Source organism: Vanellus vanellus (genome assembly GCF_965231255.1).
Source record: "Vanellus vanellus genome assembly, chromosome: 5".
NCBI classification, from domain to species: domain Eukaryota; kingdom Metazoa; phylum Chordata; class Aves; order Charadriiformes; family Charadriidae; genus Vanellus; species Vanellus vanellus.
The window spans coordinates 68,684,334-68,706,684 of NC_138910.1; the positions used below are offsets into that span (position 1 = coordinate 68,684,334).

Consider the following 22,351-nt stretch of genomic DNA (forward strand, 5'->3'; position numbering starts at 1 on the left):
AACTTATTTTTTCACATCTTCAGCACTTGCTTATATCCATAGATTTACATTGCAGTTAAAGTACTAGGATTGCAGTACTGTAAGACCTATTGTTCCCTTTCTTTAGGGTTGGTTTAAATGTACTTAGATTATTTCAGACAGATATTTGTAGAACTTGTCCTTAAAAACCTTGAACAAGAAAAATTCTGACACCTCTGTAGGTGGGAACGAAGTTGCAGAAAGTGAGAAACTTTCTCACTTCTGTAGTGAAGAAGTTTTTTGGTTTGGTTTTTTTTTTTTTTTTTAGTTTCCAAATTAAGTGTTCTTTGCTGGAAATCAAGCTGCTGATTATAAGAACTTGCTTTTGGTAAACTTTTAACACTTAAGGTAATATTGTTCTGGTTGTTCTTCAAACAAAAAGACTTCTAAAAAGATCCTTTGGTTAGGTGCATCTTTGTAATCAAAATACTCGCTTTTGATTTTGTAGCATAATAGCTTGATAATTTGTACAGTTTGTGTTCAGAATTTGTGTATTAGTTACAAGTGTGCATTTAACTGCTTTCCCTTATACAGACAATTTGTCATACAAGAGTTTTTTATATCTTTAGACAAAAAGCTTAGCAGCTTAACTTGCAATAACTGTTCTTTAAAGATACTTTGATGTTTTGATGCCTATAATGAATTCAGTTAAATGTAGAAATGCAGAAAGATCAACTAGTCCAATCCTCAGCCCTTTGGAAGTGTACCAAGATCATTCCCTCTGACAATGAAGTTCCTCTTTGTGTTGCTTGTTTCAGCAGCTCATCACCCTATGGATAAAGTTTTACCCGATACTCAATTTAAATATTTTCGCTTTGCATTAAGCTGATTGCTTTGTGTCTTGTTGCTTCAGAAAACAGTTGATTCTCCTTGTAGCAATGTTTTATGTATTGGATGGCAGTTTGCTGCTCTCCATTTTTTCTGGTCTGCTGAACTTCATCGTAGGACGTAGGAATATGAATGTTGGCAAGATAGACAATTTGATTGTCCAAGATTTTAAAGATGTGTTTACTAGTTCAGATTTAAATACAGTATTTAAACACAAATATTTGTTTTGACCAGTGGGTATGCATGTGCCAGACAAAATAGTGGTAAACAGGGTAAGAGCTTACCTTGTAGAGAATACATCGGTAGTAGAGCAGTGGGATTTTATCAGCCTTTTACAGCTTTGTCGTGAGAAATAACTGATTCATGTCCCTAAAATGTAGTGATTTGAACTGTGTTTAAAAATATATCTTAGAAAATTATATATCTTAGAAAATTGCAAAGTCAAAAAGGAAATGAGTGTTTTTGAGAGATTACCTGTTGGTACATAAATGGTAACATCCTGCTTTTTTTGTTTTTTGTTTATTGGTGCATATATATATGTACATAAGATCTGAGTTTTTCAGAGCTAGTGATTATTTTTTTGTGTGTGTGAATTGAAGTATCTCTAATATAGGAAAGAAAAACAGGATTACAGCCCAAATTCAAAATCAGAGGAGCTATGCAACTGGTTACTGTGCCATATACAAATACATTAATGGGGGAGGAGCGGGTAGAGACTTCCCTGTATATTTGTGTTTGAAAGATACTCTGCTTGTACAGTAGTGTTGAAATTACAATTTTATCTCCACAGCTAAAGAATCTTAGAAACACCAAAAATAGATACTGTCAGATAAGGTTTGCCATGCTGGATAGTTACTTATTAATTACATGCTCTAAAGACATTTCAGATTGAAGGCATGCATCGAGTGGAATTGTGCAGGTGTGTTTTCTGAATTTAATCCTGTTTAGTCTTTCAATTTGTGACCTGGATAATAGAACAAAGCAGATTTACTAACTGCCTGGACAGTACAAGTCTGCGAGGGAATACAAGCATTAGAGTGTGAAATGGTCTTGACAAATTGGATGAATGATCTGAACTATATGGGATGCAGTTCAGTAAAGAGAAACACAAAGTAATACGTTTGGGTAGCAACAATAGACTCAAATATGAGAAACAACTGGCTGGGTGACAGTTCTGCAAATAAGCAGCTGTAACACAAAATGAACACAAAGGAATCATGACAGTTCTATAAAAAAACCAAGAGTCATACTGGGATATATGAAGAGGATTGCTGTTGCATGTAAAATATGAAATTCATCTGCAGTGCTCAGTGTAAGGCATCAGATGATGTACTGTCTTCATTTTTTCAAACAGATTTGAACCAATTGAAGAATATTTAGAGAAGAGTTGCAATAAGGACCTTTGAGGAAGGACTGAAAGAATTGTGCTTGTTTAGTCTACAGCAGAGATGGGGAGACATAATAATAGGCTTCAAATATGGTAAAGATTGCTACAGAAAAGAATGTAATAAACTGTTCTCTCTAGGTAGGATAAGAATTAATGGTCCTAAGGAGGACAAAAGGAGATTTTGATGTTAGGAAAAACTTTTCAGCTCTGTGGATAGGTAATCACAGGGTTAAATATCTGAGCAAGGTAATGGGATATCTATTGCTGAAAGTGCTCTAGAAAAGGTTAAATAACCTCCCTTCAGAGGCGATTTAGGTATAGTTGATCTGTCCTTGGCACAGGAGGTAGGATGACTTGTCAGCATTAGCACTGTCCACATTTTTATGATTTTTGTAATTTTGCTGGCCATGATTTAAAAAACAAAACAAAACTTCATGGTGGAGCAAAGAAATCAGTGATGTGACAGTTTGCAAGGTTTAGTTTAAAAAAATCATCAAATATATTCATTAAAGTTTTTTTTTATGAAGCATTTATTAAAGCCTTCTGTAATTTAATATATAATAACTTTAATAGGTTTCCTTGTAGATTTAATGTCTTTGATTTACCTTCATGTGGTATGATCCAATAGAAATAAACTCGGCTAGAGTCAAAGTCTTCCCGGAGACTTTGTTGAAGAGAAGGAAGTTCAAAAGATTAAGTCTAGGGAGCCAGGGAATCAGGTGCATCCCAGGCTCTGAAACACAGCAAATCATGAAACTTCACCTTCTTTCTGTAAAATAGAGATAATGGTTATTATCTGAGAGATGTATTTTGAGGGATGATCATCACTTATAAAGTATCTTCAGGTTCCTGAAGAGTTTGTTATATAAATATGATATTATTTAAAATTGGTTTGTGTTCCATGAATTAGAAATAGATTTCAGTCTTTCATGCCTATTGCTATGTAATAATCACCGTATGGAAAAGCCTGAAGAGAAATGTATGCTTTTTACTACATATACTAGTTTTAAACAAAATTTCTTCTTTGAGATGCTTTTAGGTGATTTAAAAATATTTGATTAAATTGGAAGAACTAACCTTGACACAAAGGAGTTGTTAAAGCTTTCTAGGTTTAAAAGTACCGGACAATTTGGTAAAACTGTGTTTTGAACCAAATTCAGTTTAATGAATTATTCTGCTCTTTTTCTATTCAAAATCAACTGCCTACATTCCGTGTGACCTTGTTCAAGCTTTTCTGATTTGTGAAATTTGACAAAACTGCCTTGGGCTTAATGATGAATGAAGGATAGGCTCTGTGTCAGATATGTATGTGCTCTGTAATTAGGAAAAGGGTTAAAGTGAAACAAATTCTGTCACGTTCTGGACATTTAAAAGGAATGTTGAGGATTTAGATAAAATAATGCTTTCAGTCTATTACTGCCTAATTGTAATTAGGCTTTTAGGGCATTTTTCTATCTGACCAATGATATGGATTAAACTATATATAATTTAACTTCATAGGGTATCATCACTCTGTTGTAATTGATGGGAAATTGGTCACTAAATTATTGAGAAACGAAGTGTTGGTAACTGATGTGGCACAGGTTTTAGATCCTAATGCAGTGTTTGCTTGCATATAGTTGCACATGCAGCAGGACATGGTGAAAGTTAGCGCTAAAGCTTTCTTACACTTTATTTTGGTAAAATAAATGTGATCTCAAAGCTGTTAATGAGAATCCTGTTTCTAAAAATCAATAAAGGAAGAAAGCAAACACTGTTCACTATATTAGAATGATGTAAGAAAAGAAATTTGTTCCTTTCCTCAAGTATTTTAAGTCTTCCAGGGATTTTCCTTATACGTATCACTGCAGTACAGAGGCTTTTTTGTAGAGTATTATAAAGGGGTCACAGTATCTCATGCAGTAAGGGCACAAAGGCTTAAGTCTTAGGCAGAGACAGATGCACCTATTCCCTAAGCTCCACCTGAAGAGCTGTAACTGAGAAGAAATTGTCAGACAGAACTGTCTGAAAAAGGCTGTTTTAACCTGGAGTTTTGAGAAGTATTTCCTGCAGAGTGGACTGGGGGAGTATATAGACAGTGACTGACTAAAAGACTTGGAGTGGGAATCTATTAACATTACAGCAGATGCTGGGGTTTGTTAGCTTCTTTTTTTTCTGTTTCCAAGTATATAAAATTTCTTTGTCAAGTTTCAAAAATGTATTTTATTAATCATTCTAAAGTTAGAATGTATTGGTACATGTTTTTTCTTCCACCCACTACCTTCTTTTCATTTACTTGCACATTCTTTGTACATAGCTCTGAAAGCCAGAGTGTAACTAGCAGTGAGTTTTACTGGTTAGGTATACATGGTTATATTGCTTTTGTTAATAACTACTCTGTCTAAACTGTCACTTGAAAAGATTTGATGTTTCTGTAGTTTGCTATCCAGCGAGCACTGTTCTTTGGGTATTTCCTCAAAAGCTAGGCTTCAGGAAAAAGAAAGCTAACCAGAAGTTCTCAGTTCTTTTCAGTCCTCAGTCTGCAACTTTTCTGCATTTTCTTTTTAATTTATTTTGCCCTGGAAAGATAGGCAAAATAGAAAGCCATTGTGGCTTATGATTTTTTTTTTTTTAACTAGTTTTCTATTTTTAGCAGAATCATAGTGTTTATTGTGTCAATTTTCTGGAAATTCTGCTATATCCAGTACGTTGCAAAAAAATGCAGTGAGACTGAACAAAATCATTATTCACAGTATCATTGTGGAGGCTGCAGTAATGCAATTACTTTTCATATCTGATTGCATAGTTTCAAATCCATCTGTGAGGAAGTGGTTTGTAACAGAACAAAGTGTAGTTATCTCATTGCTCTTCAGTGAGGTCAGCTGAGAATTTCTCTGGATCATATAATTGGGAATCCACTGATCCTTTGTTAAGAGGATTCCTAAGATACTTCAGATGGAAAAGGTTCTTCACATAGCTGCCATCTCACAGACAGTGCTGAAAAGGACAGTGAGAGACATTTACTCTTTGTATGATGTCTTAGTGCAAATAAAGCTTACCTCCCTCCTTGCCTCCCCCCCCCCCCCCCGAAGTCTGTCTTTTTCAGAATTCTTTTCTACTTTACAGTTCATTTCAAGACTTTTTAGATGCTAAGTCTTATCCCAGTGTGGTTCTTGACATGTAGTTTCAAGGTCTTGGTTCTTGAACCAAAGAGAATTTTGCAAATCCTCAAGAATCCTCTGTATTTTATTCTCATAAATGGATTGCTTTATGGAGTACAGTTTGCTGGCAGGACCATTCAAATTATCGGAGCGTGTAAGTGTGAAGGAACAGATTTCTTGATGTTAAGATCTAGGCAGTCTTTTTCTGTGGTTGTTTTGTGACTACCCCTCAAAAAAAAACCCACACCAAAAATATAGATAATTCATTTCTTGTTAATATTGGTGAATTTCAGTTGTTACTCATGATCTGAAAACATCCCTGATTAATTAAAGCCCAGAAATGGTTTTATTGAAACTTCCTGTATTGCATGAAAGGTTATTTTTTTTTTCCCCCTATCAAAATTCTCCATGTAGAGAGGGAATCTTTTGCAGGGATACGGAGGTAAAGGCAGGCGAGTTAATGTCATTTTATCCAGTGTGACTCATGTCTCATTGATTTTCCACTTGAGAGGTAACTCTGGTGATCAGACCTTTGTGTCCTGCTTTTAGGGTATAGCTCATAATTGAATTTAGTTGCAGTTAGGTCAACTGCCTTTTTAAAAAAAAACCTCTTGTTAGATTGTTGTTTGTCTGTATTTACTTGGCCCAAGAAATTCTCCCAGAGAAGCCATCCAAAAAGGTCAGGAGATTCTCCATGAGAAACAGGAGACCTCTGGAGAGGCTTACTGTGTAATAGTCTTGGTACCATTTTCAGTTTTGATTCATGTGTCACTATAGCTTTGTTATATGACTTGTACCAAATAATCATGTGGACATTTCTTCTCATCCTATCTGTTCTATCAGTAGGTCTGATTTGCAGAAGTGGCATGAGCTAGAATTTAAGTTCTGTTTGCTTATCTTCCCTTAAATGTGTCCTTTACTATGCATGGGCTATAGTTACAGCTTCCCTAGTTGGTTAGCTCTTGCTACTGCTTTGAAACAAAAGTTTGCTTTACTTATGCTTAGAAATTAACTTGTGTTGAAGTCTGGACAACTGTTTCTTTTTGACCTTCACTGACTGCATTTCCCATAATGAGAAGATGTCAAAGAGCCCAAGGGTTTGAATCAGTAACAAACCAGAATATAGAAGGTCTATTTTTTTTCCCCCTTTTGCCTTTTTTATGCCTCAGGTTCTGTCAGTGAAGACTTGCGTCAACTGGATTTCAGTTAAATTTTCAGTAGAATTTTAACAGTTTTATATTTGAGCGAACAGTAAACCAGAATGAAAATAAAGCAAAGTAAAACAGATGATGTTCTGAGTCCTGCTTTTCAGAAACAGACATGAAGAACATTTCCGCCAAGGAGTTCACAATTCCTGCATAATATAAGTTATAGCTGGGCAATACAGATGGAAACAGAAAGATAGTTGAATTATTTCCTGTGCATCAGCTATAAAATATTTTTATCCTCATCATGGAAGATTAGAGTTCCAAGTTAAAAGAAGTAACTGCTTCTTATGCTTACAAAGCATAAGGGAAAGCCTGGGAGTAAGGCTTCACATTACAGCTAACCTGATTCAACCAGTCTGTCACCAAAGTACATAGTTGTGACCCCTGCTTTCCACTGGCACCTGTGCTCATTTGACCACTACAGCAGCCCTGTTTAGGGAGCTAAACCAGCAGAAAAATAATGGCTCTTTTGTAGGGGTTTATGTTTTCTAAATCAGCTCATTGTGAGATCAGATTGAATACTAAAGCAAATGCATGGGAAAAATTAGAATGATGTATGTGCCTGAGAGTTACAGGGGAGTGGGATTGCTCTTTTTTGTAGATTAAATCACTTAACAGTAAAATGAGACCTCACCTGGGAAGTCTTGTTGCAAAATTAAAGAGAGAATGATTGAAGGCTCACCAGAGTGTGAATCAACCTTGTTGATAAGGAGGGAGATGATAGATGGGTGTGGCTTTGTTTGTTGTGTTAGAAAGATATAGGGAAAGTGGTGCCTTGGACAAAGCAATAGTCTGAGGAAATGCTCTTTGAAGAAGTATCTAAATGGCTGTGAGTGGAGCAGGGGTAGAGAAATGAGCATTGCAGTAATTAGGATGCAAAATGATGAGGTCCTCATGAGAGTTACCTGCTTTGGGTAACAGTGGAAACCTTTCTGAATCAAACCGACTGCTGAAAGAGGGTTCAATCACTAAAAAAGGTGTTTGCCATTGGATCTTCATAACCTTCATTGTCAATGCATGTGTAACCTTCAACTTAGGCTCCTGGACTGGCACAACATTTTTTTAATTATGATTCTGCTGACACATGGATTTACAGTTTTATTTCCTTAGTGGCTGTCTAAATACACAGATGTTGTAGAGTTGCTCTTCCTCACCACTAAGAGTGAATAAAAAAAAGTTTTTAATGTTTTCCTCAACCGAGAAAGAATAATGCAAACTGTATGCAATGCAGAACTCCAGAAGGGAAGTAGTGCTCACCTTAGCTGGCACATGATTTAAGAGGGGGATTTTCAGTCAAAATAAGCAGGTGTTTTAAATGTTAGAATATGGTCAGAGTTGTTAATTTTGATCAAATACTTATAGAGTAGTGATTTTCAGTAAAATTATTTCAGTGCAGGACACCCCCCCTCTGATAATAGTCTCGAGGTGATACAAATCTGATAACTCTTGATTTCACCAGTCTTGAGTCAGAGTTGTAGAAGGATCTCACAAAACTGAAAGAATGGGTGATATAATAAAAGCAGGAACTCATTTTCAGAAATGCGAAGTAATGCGTGAGTATAAAATAACTTTATGCAAAAAAAAATCCCAGCCCTGACTTTAAATCAGCTGTTACTGCTCAGGGAAGTGTTCTGATAGACATTTCTGTAAAAACATCAACTCAGTTTTCTCTAGCTGTCAGAAAAAGTAAATAGCGTTGAGTATTATTAGAAAGGGGTCATAACATAAAACATAACTATTAATGGTAAAAATTCATGACATACATAGGCCATGCTATGAATATGATTATACCACACTGATCTCTCTGCTAGACTTAGTATGGATAAAGGCAACAAGAATAATCAGAGGTTTGGGGTAGCTTATGTATGCAGAACACCAAGGAGATAAGGCAAATAAAATATCTGTTAATTCTGTGAATGTACAGCAAAAGTATGTCCTCAGGTCTGTCATGCCACACGTAGTCACTGTATTTCAGTACTTTCTGTGTTTCTAGATACAGTGAAACTAATTTTTAAAGTTACTGGGGTTTTATGTATTTTTTTTCTCCTGTTATCAAGAAAGTAATGTGCTTTATTGCTTATTGCTTTAGGAGAGATAATCTGTCATCGAATTATGAGGGCTTTGTACATTCAAGGTATAGCAAAGGCTGCTTAGGTTCTATATTCTTACTGTATTTATTTTTCTTTTATGGCTACAGCATTATGCTGTGGGTAATACAGTTGTTCATAGCTGAATATTTCATATTTTTATGCAGAAATTTAGATGTTCTCTAAGTGAACTGACAATCAGTTATTTTTTAATAATATTTTTAAAAAGGTTAAGCAGTTTTATGGGTGGCATGTAAATTACATTTGTCAAGTTAATCCTTACTTAATACTTGATGTCAGCTCTTCAGTGGTATTAAGGAATAAGCATAGCGCTTGGTTTGACATAGCACTGTCAAGTTCCTTAGAATAGTTTGAAAAAACTGTGCCTTAGAAAGGGTCAGTAAGGCTTTTTTAGGACATCACTGGCAAACTGTAAGTGATTTATTATTTTAAAAAGCTATGTAGAGTCTTCTGCTTGATATCTTTATAAATGCAAACGTGCGTATGACTGTCAAAGGGAATGAATGTGATTTCTAACTTTGTAACCACTTTTATTGTTTATTTTCAAATTCAAGAGAAATACAAAGATTCTAAACTGTATCTGTGGCAAACTCAGAAAGCTACCAGTCAAATTGGTTTTGGTCTTGTACAAAATAAGCATATGGAGTAATCAGATATCTAGAACTGAATGTTTCAGAGGGATAAAAATCAGGAAAAAAAATCCATTTGAAATTATATATGTGTAAGTCAATATGCAAGTCCGTAGTAGATAACTTAGTTTTGTCTAAGCTTTACTAATTTCTTCAAATTAGAAGTTTTTAAATGTGTTGTCACCTGATACAGTGTGTGGGCAATCTGGTATGCATTTCAGAGGGAAAGCTCATGCCTGTGGAGAGCAAGAACTTAACTGCAAGCGCAGATTTTGTACTGCTGTGATGGGTTAGCCGTTTAGGAAACTGAACTCTGGCAATCTGCTCATGTTTGCTTAGGATAGGTATGGAAACTATATAATTCACACTCTCTGACCCAGCTTCTGGCAGCTCCTTGCTGTTGCCTGAATCTGTGATAAAATATGCTGAAGGTAGACAGACAGTAGCTCTCTTTTCCTTTGTTCTTGTGCTTTGAGAAATTCTCTAGTGGCTGAACCTGGAACTTGAATAGCCTTTTTATGTTTCTTCAGTCCTTTTACCTGCTGTTACAGGGTAATTGCAAGGAATGATAGGATGAGCATCTGCTTTTTATTTTTGGAAATAGTTATTATTAAGAATTTTAGCTACTGTAGCCAGACATTTTTATAAAAAAAGTTAAATATTCTAATTGTTATTTTATTAAAATGCGGTCATAGTTTGCAGAGTATTATTGAATTAATAACTGAAGTAGAAAATCAGTGAAATATTACTGTAGTCATGAGGCCTATCATCTTGAGACAAAGGGTGAAATTCAAAACTGTCAGAAATTACTTCAGTTTCAGAAAATTAAAATGAGAAAAGGCAAGTCTATGTTCTATTAGGGTAGATAAAAATGCAAACATATATCTAGGTTACTAGTACTGAGTGTATCTATTTGAAACATTTATGACATTATAGTTGAAAAGGCATACTTTGTTTATGCAGTAGATTTCCATCATTAATAATAACATGGATTTTTTTTTTTCTTTATTCCTGGAAAAATGTATATAGGCAAAGTCATAAAAAGTGAGGCAGAAAGGAGAGCTCTGAGTAAAACACGAAAATTTTGTTCTGACAATAAAAAAGTATAGCTGAAAGCAGTAAGGAGAAAGAGTTAAAAATGAAGTTGCTGTGAGAGTTGTCACCTTGCAGCCTTTCCTTTTTGCCAGGTTATGGGTCTTTATACCCATTTTTAAAATTGAAAACTTAGAATTCTCTTTTATAAACACATCAGTGGAATAGTTTGAATGCTAAAAATTTATGGGAGCTCAAGGGAAAATAGGGAGAATTCACGGAAGAAAAGTCCATTGAAGTTTAGTAAACAGATAGAAATCATATATGACTTAAGAGGACCCTGAGCTAAAAATAGTTGGAAGCTAGAAAGGTATTGCATACAGCAACTCTTCCCTAGCCATCTGCTTATGGCTGCTGTTGGAGACAAAGTACTGACTGGATAGACCTCTGGTCTGAGTCAATGTGAGGAAAGAAGTTTGAAATTAATAAAGTTTACAATAATTGATTTGCTTTTAAAGTTAGTAAAGAAGAAGTTTTGAAAATGGCTAGTCAATTAAGGTACAAAGTGTATTGAGTGTATATGTGCATAGGTGTCAGGTGTGTTAATGTACTTAGGCAGTAACAGGTAAGTCCCTTTTGCTCTGTAAATGTAATGCAGCATCTATCTGGAGCATGGAACATATTTAGAAAATGCTTGATAAAGTATTTGGCAAGTAGGAAGGGATAATAGAATTGGAAGGAATTTTTCACTTTGTAGACAGTCCATTTTATGCTTGAACAGTGTGCATAGATTTGAAAGTAAATTGTCTCTGTAGGTGCAGAAAATAATAAACTGTGTATTGCAAAACAAAACAACCCTGAAGAACGATGATAATCAAAGCAGAATACCTGGGTATTCCTTATATCACAAAGTTAAGTAAAGGAAGCAAAAAGAAAAGCAAACAGAAGGTAAACTGTAATTGTATTTCTGCAGTGTGTTGATAGGTTAATGGTGGGTTTAAAGTAACAGTGTAAAATCTCAGAAATGCTTAGAAATGCATTTTAAATCTATAAAATATGTATATTCAAAAAGTTAATGAGATACCTGGACAAAAAACAGCTGATGTGTAGTTGTACTGTGTGAGAAGTTTTACTCTTCTGGGTGAATCTTTCAAGATAATTAATTGGTGACTTTTAAAGATTAAGACAGTGTGAATCAGAATGGTCAGAGTTTTTACTGTGCCAAGGGCTATAGAAACTGCAAAACTGATGAGCAAGCCTACATCTAGATGAAAAATGTAAGTGAAGCAAGCCTAAAGATTATTTATTAGTGGTCACAAGAAAAGCAAAGACCTGTAGTTATGGTCGGAAAAAAACCCAACCCCACTTCTGGGTTTTCTACAGAATGGTAATGGCATTTTATGCAAAAGTGTTCAAACAAAAAAAATGTTCATATTGAGACAGTAAGCAGTAACTAAAAGGCTGAGATTTTAAATGTGAATGCAGGCCAAACAGAAGTTTCTTTTTATTTCCAGTGGTACTGTAAGCATAGGCGAGGCAGAACACAGAAAACCCAGGAAATTAAATGCAGCAGCGTATTGTTTATCAGTGAGTGTACTAGCCTACAAAGACTTTCTGAGCAGAGCAAGAGAAGAAAGCAAAATAGCAATCAAGCAAAACAAAATTGCACATGATGGAATCGTAGTCCTATTTGAATTCTATATATTAGAATAAAAAAGGAAAATAGACTACCATTGTACTGTTAAGTCAAGGAAATTCTGGCCAGCTGTCCTATCTGGAAGTAGTTGGATGTAGCCAGAAGCAGCGTGACAAAGTAACATACTAGTTGAACTGGGACCACTCTTACAATAAAGTTTAAGGTTTTTAAATCAAGGCCTCTATTACCAATAGGTATGCTGTAATTAAAAGGAAAAGGTATCCAATAATGTTCGTATTGAAAGCTTTGTTTTCTGTGCCAGGATACAGGACAGCAATCAAATGGAAAGTGGCTGGTCACTGTTACTTTAAGAGCTTTTAAGAAATGCAGTTGCTAATATACTTAAAACACCTTTAATACTTGCCAGTTGAAACTTCAGGAATCCAAGTAGACTGAAATATGCATAATGGTCTTTTCACAGAATCGCGGAATCACAGAGTTTCAGAGTTGGAAGGGACCTCTAGAGATCATCTAGTCCAACTCCCCTGCTACAGCAGGATTGCCCAGAGCACATTACTCAGGACTGCATCCAGGCGGGTCTTGAAAATTTCCAGAGAAGGGGACTCCACCACCTCCCTGGGCAGCCTGTGCCAGTGCTCTGTCACCCTCACCGTAAAGGAGTTTTTCCGTGTATTTGAACGGAACTTCCTATGTTCTAACTTGTGCCCATTGCCCCTCGTCCTGTCACTGGGAACCATTGAAAAGAGCCCGGCTCCATCCTCCTTCAACCCACCCTTTAGATACTTGTACGCCATAATAAGGTCTCCCCTCAGCCTTCTCTTCTCCAGGCTAAAGAGTCCCAGCTCTCTCAGCCTTTCCTCATAAGGCAGATGCTCCAAGCCCTTAATCATCTTAGTTGCTCTTCGCTGGACTCGGTCCAGCAGTTCCCTGTCCCTCTTGAACTGGGGAGCCCAAAACTGGACACAGTATTCCAGTTGTGGCCTCACCAGTGCAGAGTAGAGGGGGAGAATGACCTCCCTCGACCTACTGGCCACACTCTTCCCTATGCAGCCCAGGATTCCATTGGCCTTTTTGGCAACAAGGGCACATTGCTGGGCCATGGATAATTTACTGTCTACTAGGACCCTCAGATCCTTGTCCTCAGAACTACTTCCCAGCAGGTCCGCCCCTAACCTAGTCCGCCCTAGTGCTTTGCATTCTTCCTCCCCAGGTGCAGGACCTTGCACTTGCTTTTGTTGAACCTCATTAGGTTCTTCTCTGCCCAGCTCTCCAGCCTGTCCAGGTCACGCTGGATGGTAGCACGGCCCTCTGGGGTGTCAGCCACCCCACTCAGTTTGGTATCATCAGCAAACTTGCTGAGGATACACTCTGTCCCCTCATCCAGGTCATTAATGAATATATAGAACAAAATTGGACCGAGTATTGACCCCTGGGGGACACCACTGGTTACAGGCCTCCAACTAGACTCTGTGCCACTGATCACAACCCTCTTGAGTTCTGTCACACAGCCAGCTCTCAATCTACCTCGCTGTCGCCTCATCTAGCCCATACCTCCTCAGCTTCCTAATGAGGATGTCATGGAAGACAGTGTCAAAAGCCTTGCTAAAGTCAAGGTAGATGACATCTACGACTCTCCCCTCATCCAGCCAACCAGTTATAACATCATAGAAAGCTATCAGATTGGTCAAGCGTGATTTACCCTTGCTAAATCCATGTTGACCACTTCCAATAACTTCCTGTTCCTCAAGGTGTTTGGAGAAGACATCCAGAATGAGTCGCTTCGTTACCTTCCCAGGGACAGAGGTGAGACTAACCGGAGACTTTTATTCCAAACGCTTAAATACAGACTGAATAAGGAATGGTAACATCAAACTATAGAGGGGCACGAAACCTTTCTGCTTAACAAGCTCAGTGTCAGTTGCAACACAGAATTTGGAAAGAATCTAAGAATAAATTGTAAGACATTGTTTGTAAGTGCTGATATCTGCTATTCTGTCAGGATGCCCAAGCACTGGGAGAAAATTTCTGTCTGCCTTCAAGTCTCCTGGGCAAGCAGGCTCATTCTCCGTGCAGACGATGCTGAGATCCAGCTTACAGAACAGGAATGTGCTCAAAACTGCTTTGAAAGACTATCCGCAAATACAAAGCTATCGTGTGGCTAAATGTAGCTTGCAGTTGTCCTGTGTGTTACACCAAACATCAAAAAGCTACAATGAAAAAAAACAATATGCTGTATGGAAGACTGGAACAAAAAGTAGGGATGGTTCTTTTTGCCACAAATCAGTATTTTGAGAACTGCAACAATGTCGAGGTTCTACCATAGAGGTCTATCAGTGAAACATTCCCACAACTGTAGTAGCTCATATTGTTTCTGCAGAAAATGGATGTTTCTCTGCTTGCTGTGCGCCAGAGACTCGACTCAGTGTAACAAAGTCAGTTGTGCTGTACAGTTTTATTAATATATCAAAGTCAATCATAACACAGCCACATGAGCATTTAAAAGAGCTAGGGCTCTTAAAAATAACTGCCAATCAAAAAGCAACATAAGGCAAGTCATTTATGGTTGGACTCGATGATCTTAAGGGTCTTTTCCAAGCTCAATGATTCTATGGTAGCAGGCTACTACAATATTTAAATTCAAGGTTAAAGTGTAGTTTGTCTTTTAAGCTAGTCCATTACTTTCCAGAGCCCCTGGCATGTGAGAACACATCTGTTTGGTTACATCTGAGTAGTGCTACAGTTGTACCTGCAGCATCACCTCATGTGGCAAGGGAGCCCGCTAATTCTGGGAGCGTGAAAATGCACCTGGTCAGAAGACAGAGCAGGGCCATAGCATAGCTGTGGCAGGCTTTGTTTCTGTTATTCATAGGTGCCAGGGTAGCTCTAGATCCATGGCAACCACCCCCATACCCCCTCCTCCAGTCTGTCCAGAATGTGTTTTAAGCATTTAGAGCCATAATTTAGATCAACCTTTTAGCTTAGGCAAGAAGATGTCCCTCTATTTGTTTACCATTATCACTGAGTAACATTGGAACCTCTTGGTCAGCTTAGTAACCCCCCTAAATTTTGCTGGGATTGAAGATCTCAGAATTGTAAAGAGTTTGTAGCTTTCCTGAAAGTTGGAGTCCCCTTTTTAAGGAGGATTGCAGTTTGAGCCCGGCAGTTACCTGCTATACATGGTTTGCCAGCAATCTAGTCAGTACATGTATAGATTGGAATTGGCTACACTGTCCTTGAGTTTTGGAGATAGCCAGAGGGGAGAACATGAAATTTTTCAAAATGTTGGAAGTAAGGTGGGATGTCTGGCAGAACTGGGTTGCATTTAGGACTACTGAGAGCGAGCCCATAGGATAGCAATTTTGCCAGTCTGCTTATAGAATAACATGCTTATCTCCTAGATTGAGTCAGATGGAAAATAAGGGGTTAAAACATTTTTCATTAATGGAGACTACTCGAAAAACATCCTTACTTCTCACTTCTTTTTTTCTTTGGGGACAGAGGGGATATCTTAAATTTTGATGAAAAATGGAGAACTTAAACATTTTAGTTCTTACAATTGCAGAAATGTCGTTTTATGCTTGATATTTTCTGCATGTTGCAATAATAACTTCATAAGGAAATAAATAATATTTTTCCTATTTATTGGTATAAAACTATATTCTAGGTGTGGTTAAGAGTTTAAATACTATTGGAGTCTATTCTACTAGAATAACATTTTGATAAATGGTTACTGTAATCAAGTTAGTGTAATTAATTTTATAATGAGCTTTTCAAGAACCTGTATAATTTAATGTGTCTCGAAGATGTTAGTCACATGTTTTGGTAATCCTGCACAGGAAATATTCGTTGGATAACAGCAAAGCTATTTAGCAGCTGAATGGATTCACATGAAAAACATATTATAATTTAGAGTGGGTCTTTCACTTAGGATGATATAGTGGAGTGGATAGGTGGGGTGAGAAGGATGTAGAGTGATGGCCAATAAGAGAGAGGTTAAGCGTGACTTTTTTGAAGTGGGACATGAAAGTTATTTCTGTAGTCTGTTTTTAGTTTTCTTGTTAGTTAATTGTATCAGTCAACAATTCCTTTATTGACTGATTAGTAAGTTCAGTAAGGGTGTTTAGTTAAGGCTACTGTCTTTATTCATGCTAAATGCAATTTGTATTAAATGATGTCACAATAATTGATCCTTTTTTGCATTTTTCTAGTAAGTTAAGATGAAGCAGTACTAGGTGGTGTGTTGAAGTATGTAGTTTATGGTTCCTAGGGCTTTGGTACCACCTTACAAAGTTCACATCTTCACCTTTGATTCTGGCCACATGATCCCACTCTTGTGCTGCAGCACATTGTCCTTTAATGTGACCCACAGGAAAAATTGATCTACCTGGGCCCATCTGAAAAGAAAAAAAGAGAAAAGGCGATATTTTCATCTCAGAGCTATTTGTAGATTCATTTCATAGTATAGTTCCACAAATATTTGTGTTGACAGAGTTGTCACAAATATTTGTGACAGATAATTGGGATGGGTGCTGAGGTGATGTGTATAGATTAGTTGTGACTAGATAAGATCCCAGATTCTGCCTGTCTGCTTCTTTCAGTTAGTCCCAGTTCCAGCTTCCTTCTTTCGCAGTTGTGATTTTTCTGTCTCCTAGCAGTTCTTCAGGATTTCCCATCTGTCTCTTTCTCCAGTCAGCATTCACTGACTTTGCTAACATAGCTGCTGTCCTTACCTATGTCCGTTGATATTTATCATTCCCCTTTACTTGCCTTCATCCCAGCTCCACCAGGATTTTTGTTTTCAGGCAAATGCTTCTCTATGCCAAATTTCAATTTCTTACTCCAAAACACAGAGGTAGAAAAACTTACTGAAGAAAAAGTCATAGAATCATAGAATTGTCTAGGTTGGAAGAGACCCTTGGGATCATCGAGTCCAACCATCTACCCTACTCTACAAAGTTCTTCCCTACACCATATACCCCAACACCGCATCTAAATGTCTCTTAAACACATCCAGGGATGGTGACTCAACCACCTCCCTGGGCAGTCTATTCCAATGCCCTACCACCCTTTCTGTGAAAAATTCTTTCCTAATGTTCAGTCTAAACCTACCCTGTTGGAGCTGGAAGCTATTCCCTCTTGTTCTGTCATTAATTACCTGTGAGAAGAGACCAGCACCAACCTCTCTACAGTGTCCTTTCAAATAGTTGTAGAGAGTGATGTGGTCTCCCCTTAGCCTCCTCCTCCTCAAACTAAACAGTCCTAGCTCCTTCAACCGCTCTTTATATGATTTGTTTGCTAGGCCCTTCACCAGCTTTGTTGCCCTCCTCTGCACTCGCTCCAGCACCTCGATATCTCTCTTGTATTGAGGTGCCCAAAACTGGACACAGTACTCAAGGTGTGGCCTCACCAGTGCTGAGTACAGGGGCACAATCACCTTCCTACTTCTGCTGGCCACGCTATTTCTAATACAAGCCAGGATGCCGTTGGCTTTCTTGGCCACCTGGGCACACTGCCGGCTCATATTCAGCCGCTTGTCAATTAGAACCTCCCAGGTCTCTTTCTGCTGGGCAGCTTTCCAGCCACACCTCCCTAAGCCTGTAGCGCTGCATGGGGTTATTGTGGCCCAAGTGCAGGACCTGGCACTTGCCCTTGTTGAAAGTCATACCATTGATGTTGGCCCATTGATCCAACCTATCCAAGTCTCTCTGTAGAGCTTTGTCAGATGTGTCTCAAACAGTTAGAGGGTTAAAAAAAATAATCTATATTTGTGCACAGAAATGAGTAATTATTTTGACTGAGAATTGAAGGGAGAGGCATCAGGGTGGGAATATCAGTCTGAGGCAGGTGCTTCAATGGATGATTCAGTGTAAACTCTAATTTGGCAAGATATAAGAAACTGAAAGCAGTTTAGGATTTGTCTGTAAGGAAAGAAATTTGATAGAGTGGTTACTTTTCTAGAGTTCTGCCATACAGTTACACTTATATAATTGATATTTAGTTTCATATGAAGTAACTTTGCAACCTTATCTTGAAATGTTTGGCTGGAAAAGAGGTGTGATGCCTCTGTCATACCCATCCTCCCAATAAATTTCCTTATGTAGGTAGCCCAGAAGAGTGAGAAGTATCAGTACAGTCACTGTTTTGATAACCCACTGCTGACTGGAAGGGATACAAAGGAACAGATATACATTGCTAGGCATTGTCATATAACTTGCTGGTTTGACTTTTTTCTTTATTTTGTGGTTTTAGAGAAAGAGGGGTCGATGTAAGACAATGATGGAGAGGAGGAGATTAAGCTTTTGTTTGTTTTCACACATTCTATTACTGAAGTACCAGTTTCAGCTTACTCTTCTATTCCTTTTATTTTTACCAGAAAAAACTAGAAACAATTTTTCCATAAGAAGGTTTTTTCTAAAGATTTTTTTCCTTCTTATGTAAGAATAGGTTTGTCTGGCCTGGTGAACCCATCTATTTTAAGGAAGAAAATGAGCATATTGAACTATGCATTACAGTTCTTTGCCAGTTTTAGTTTATTGGTAAAGTGTGTCCCTGCTAGTTTGGAGTCGTACAGCTTTTAAAAACTGTTGATAATTTATTCTTACTATTCTAAATTTTTCTTTTTTTTTTTTTTATTTTATTTTCTTTATTTCAGCTTGCTATCTTTATATATAAGATAAATATAAGTAGTCCCATTCTGGCAAACTGTATTTTGACCATATGTAATATAATCTTACTATGTCAGGGATGGCTGAAATCTCAGAGTAATTCCAGAACATGGAGCCTCGTAACATTTATTTATTTTTACTTTTATTGCATTTAAACTTTCCTTATAGCTTTAGGCTGCTTATTGTTATATATTATTTCACGTAGGATCTTTGTAATGTCTTTTGGTGGGGGTTATTTCTATAATTTGAAAGTATTGCTTATTTTGATGTAATGTAAAATCAGAAAACTATAATGCCTTCTCCGGAAAAGTAATTTCTTGCTAATGTAGTTATGCTAAGCTCAGTATGTGTGGGAAGAGATGCTGGCGTACTCTAGATGTGATAGACTAGTGAATATGATTTGTTAAATGGAATTCATCCCTAATTTAGTAATACCACTTTTCTAGAAAGTGATATGCTTTATATGTGGAGATAAACCAAAGTCTCGATAATTTGATGTCTGTGCAGGTTCTCTTCTGTTCAAAGATGCTAATTTTTTGTCTTGGGCAAATACTTCTGTAAGGGATTAGTTTCTGTTTACATAAATAGCTTATGCAGTTTTCATACAATAACCTTTCCATTTTAAAAAATGTGTTGTTTTAAATAACATACTACTGCTCTGCAGAGAATTTAAGAATTGCTATGTTATACCTCAGAGATACACCAGTTTTATTTATGAGTTAATCTATGAATATTCTTTTCTTTGGAGAGACACACTTAAGCAGTATTATGCATGCTTAAAATGTATAAAAAGTCTAATTGTTTTTTTCTATGTCACTGAAATAATGTGGTCTGGAGTCTATAGCTGATAAGAAGAAAGGTAATGGTGGAATGATCAGGATGTCTCCAGACAATCAGAACACAAAAGCTTATTCAAGATACCTTGGGTGTAATTCTCTGTGGAAAATGCAAAACCAGAAGATGTAATTTCGCGCCCCCCTCCAGAGGCCATAGCATGAAGATATACAGGGTTCTGAAAACAGTTAAAGATTGCGTGCATGCATGCTTAGTGTATGGATTCAGTAATTGGTTAAAAACTTACGACACGCTCACAGTAGAAGGTAGTGATAAACAGGAGATTCATTATAAATGTTCTGCTTTTTCTTCGTTAAACCACTTTGATGTAGAAGACTGAGTTGCAGATACAGGGTCAGGTGAAACTCAGGTTTTGTCAACTCTGATTGATTCTTGGGAGAAGTGGAATTTAGAAAGAGGCTTGAGAAAAGCCAATTTTGACTGTCGCTTTTGTATCTGCACTGAGATAGACCAGTAGCAAGTTCCTAGTGGACTGCTGTTTCCTGAAATGTAAATAGTGGCCAGTGGCTCAGAGTGGTTTCTCAGAGATTCTGAAAGAAACAGACAAGTTTATAACTTCAGAAATATGGCAGACGTTGCTGTATTCTTAGGTAAAAGTCATGGTTATTTTAATAGAGTTATATTAAGTGCATTGTCATAGCAGTCTAGAAAATCATTAGGTCAATGGAAGCAGGATGTCAAAATTAAAGAAATAGTTTGGGGTGAGATACAGAATAATTGAGTGCACATTATCTCAAACTAGCTAAATTATGCACAGTCTTATACTATCAAGTCAAACTATATAATTGTCATTGATACACGTTTGTTTCGATCTGTTTGCTTGCCCAGAAAATGTTCTGCTTTTCTGTATTAGAAAGATGTCTGTAAAAGTGATATTTCTTCTGAAGTGTTACAGTTTGAAAAAGATAATGTAAAATCTGACACAGATTTCAAAAGAATAAAATACAATGTTTTAAAAAAGGAATATACATTAAAGATTCCAAAGTTCTGATGACAGAAATAAGTATGATCAAAGAGTCTTATGACTGAAATAAAACATTCTGCGGTATTCCTTTCAGCCAGAGGCAGGCAAGGTCCCGCAGATCCTGAGCAGAAAGAAAATGGAACAGGAGAGGGTAATTGTATGTGTGTCACATTTGCTCCTGTAAATTGTACCTACACCAATAACAGATACTGTTTCTGAAGTGATTTTGGGATTTACTGCAGTATGGGACTAGAGAGTGCTACTGCTATCAGGTATCCACAATTGCAGTATCTGAACACTGGAAAAAGTTTTAATCTTTATCACCAGCGGTATTTCTGAGCATGAGTGGAAACTGATTATTAGATGAGACTCAGAAGAACAGGAAGAGAACAGATTATTTATCTTCATACAAGATGATGATGTGTTAAAACGAATAATGTCTCGAGACAAGATAAACAAACTATTCTCTTTTCTAGGGTTGAATCATTGTGGAAGACTGTAGCAATTGTCCGTTTTCATAAGACAGTGACATCAAATAACTGTTGGTTGCAAGAGTCTCTTCTCCCCTGCTTCCCCAAATATGCAATTTTTTTTGTTTGTGTAATGTTGTACGTAAAGTTAATATATCCATCACAAGTACCACATATATATAAAAAGCACCACCACACAATTATAGTAGAGGCTTTTGTTGCTTTGCTGCTTTCGGGTCCCATATGCTGATACACCCAGTATGTTCCTATATTGACCTCTTTACTATTTCTTTTCTAGCTTTGAACATACTTTTAACTATGTACATGTTTCTTAATTCTTGGGGTTCCTTTAAACAATCGACTTGTTTCCCAAATACCCAGTACTGGCTTAACCCACTAAAGAAATTGGTTATTCTGCATAGAATCATAGAATGGTTAGAGTTGGAAAGGACCTTAAAGATGATGTAGTTCCAACCCCCTTGCCATGGGCAGGGACACCTTCCAGTAGACCAGGCATATTTAGGAAGGAATTTCCTCATTCTGCCATCTTTAACTGTTAGTTTCCACCTCTGTGGAAATTTGTTTCCTCTGTTGCTAGAGGTTTTCACATATGTAGTTCAGCATTCACTAGCTTTGCTAAATAGGCTTCTAATAGGCTATATAAATACGCTAAATAGGTTAAGTTAAATAAAAATTCTAGTATAATTATATTACTATGGTGTGTATCAGTAGAGTCCACCTAAAGAGTCCTTTGTAACACTTTAAGGGTTCTCAAATGCTAAAAACTCCATGAAACTCCATACTATGCTCTCATCACATTCTTGATTGTATGTAAGATGTATCGACAGTTTCTGTAAGCAGTCAAATTTAATTCTCACTCTGAAGTTCCATACTGATGAATGGATGACCATTGCCTATAAGGTTTCAGCATCAACACTTGCTTGCTGACTTGTTACACAGTTCTTCTTACACAAACTCAGAGTCTGTTTCTTACTTCAAAGCTTTGTCTGTCTGCATTGCGTTCTACTTTTACCTGTAGCTTCTTCGTTTTCAGTGGGCTTTGCAAACCAGACTATGTTGTTTCTTAACTGATTCTTGCTCTTTAGACTTTGAGTATTTATTGTGATATATGCTTTCTTAAATGTTGCTGTGATTCCCTGAGGAATGGCTTAGGCCTAAAAGCACATTTAGTTTCCCTTGCACTCCTTATTCCAACTCATAAATATATTCTAAAATGAGTGGTGTCCAAAGCATTAAATTACTCTTCCATTGAATTTCTCTGCCATAGAAGATGTGGTTGTTCTAGGTGAAAAAAGAAATCTGATTGGTTATGAAATGTAAAGAAAGAAGAGTTTATTTTCAAGATAATTTTTCCAAAGAACTTCTGGGA

The 22,351-nt window shown here is 37.0% G+C and overlaps 1 protein-coding gene across 1 annotated transcript in view; it reads left to right on the top strand.

The window, feature by feature from the left end:
- Positions 1–2,299: 2,299 nt before the first annotated feature.
- Positions 2,300–22,351, top strand: part of ZZZ3 (zinc finger ZZ-type containing 3) — a 60,221-nt gene continuing 40,169 nt past the window's right edge. Inside the window, exon 1 of the mRNA XM_082483784.1 lies at positions 2,300–2,326. The gene's annotated coding sequence lies outside the window, so the exon portion shown is untranslated. The remainder of the gene's footprint in view (positions 2,327–22,351) is intronic.